This window comes from Aegilops tauschii, chromosome 3, assembly GCF_002575655.3.
Source record: "Aegilops tauschii subsp. strangulata cultivar AL8/78 chromosome 3, Aet v6.0, whole genome shotgun sequence".
Taxonomy (NCBI): Eukaryota; Viridiplantae; Streptophyta; class Magnoliopsida; order Poales; family Poaceae; genus Aegilops; species Aegilops tauschii.
This window is the reverse complement of record NC_053037.3, coordinates 579,941,807-579,943,681: the sequence shown is the minus strand read 5'-3', so window position 1 is coordinate 579,943,681 and position 1,875 is coordinate 579,941,807.

Here is a 1,875-nt window from a genome sequence, read left to right as displayed (position 1 = left end):
TCGCCTCCAAGCGGCAGCTCATGAGGCAATAGTTGCAGCATCACAGTACAACCCCAACTACAACTTTGGATATCCGCCAGGCCAGCCATGGCCCTAGACCAACTTAGGCCAAAAGCCTAAGCTTGGGGGAGTACGTATTTCTCACCGACATTACATTCATGTTCACACACTCATGCTAGTTGTCGGTGCTCATACTTTTTCATTGTAATATCCATGCTAGTTTATTTTCTTTTTCTCGCTTTCTTTTTGTGTGTTTGATAAACCTTAAGAAAATCAAAAAAAATAGTTGTAGCTTTTAGCTAGTTTACTTTCTATGCCTGTAGTAGTAATAACTAAAAGAAAACCCAAAAAGATTTCCTGTTCTTCTTTTGTTTGTTGGGAGCTTTCCCGTGTAGATAGTTTTATTTCTTTTCTTTTCTTTGGGGGTCGAGAGGAGAAGACCATAATGAAAATGTTGAAGTGGCTCTTATATGCATTATTGTTGATTTAACCAAGAGCCCATATTATCTTGTCTTCTCCTTTGTATTGAATGCCTGCAGATTCGAGCTTAGTCCAATGCACGTGCACTATTATTATTATCCACATCATTCGGTCGTGCAAGTGAAAGGCAATAATGACGATATATGATGGACTGATTGAGATGAGAGAAGCTGGTATGAACTCGACCTCTCTTGTTTTTGTAAATATGATTAGTTCATCGTTCCTGATTCAGCCTATTATGAATGAACATGTTTGCAATGACAATTAGAGATTATAGTTGCTTATGCCATGCTTAATTAGCTAGGAGCTTATAATGGTTTACCTTGCGTGCCAACATGCTATTAAAATGGTTGTGATGTGGTATGATAGGGTGGTATCCTCCTTTGAATGATTCGAGTGACTCGACTTGGCACATGTTCACACATATGTAGTTGAAACAAATCAACATAGCCTTCACGATATTTATGTTCATGGTGGATTATATCCTACTCATGCTTGCACTCAATGTTCATTAATTTTAATGCATGTTCATGACTGTTGTCGCTCTCTAGTTGGTCGCTTCCCAGTCTTTTCTAGCCTTCACTTGTACTAAGCGGGAATACTGTTTGTGCATCCACTTCCATAAACCCCAAAGTCATTCCATATGAGTCCACTACCTTCCTATATGCGGTATCTACCTGCCGTTCCAAGTAAATTTGTATGTGCAAAACTCTAAACCTTCAAATGAAATTCTGTTTTGCATGCTCGAATAGCTCATGTATCAACTAGGGATGTCTGTATCTTCCATGCTAGGCGGGTTATTCTCAAGAGGAGTGGACTCCGCTCCTCACTCATGAGAAAATGGCTGGTCACCGGGATGCCCAGTCCCATGCTCTAAGCAAATCAAATCGAAATAATTGCGAACAAAACTCCCCCGGGACTCTTGTTAGTTGGAGGCACTCGTTGTTTCGAGCCAGCCATGGATTGATGCTTGTTGGTGGAGGGGGAGTATAAGCTTTACCATTCTGTTTGGGAACCGCCTATAATGTGTGTAGCATGGAAGATATCGAGATCTCTCGGTTGTTATGTTGATAATGAAAGTATGCCGCTCAAAATATTATTCATATCTATTTCAAAATCGAGCTCTGGCACCTCTACAAATCCATGCTTCCCTCTGCGAAGGGCCTATCTATTTACTTTTATGTTGAGTCATCACCCTCTTATTAAAAAGCACCAGCTGGAGAGCACCGCTGTCATTTGCATCCATTACTATTAATTTATTTTGAGTATGACTGGATCTCTTTTACCATGAATTACAATGTTTAGTCAGTAATTGATCCTCAAAGGTGCTCTGTATTTATGTTTTGCGGTCTCGGAAAGGGCTAGCGAGATACCATCTTGTTATATCATATTATG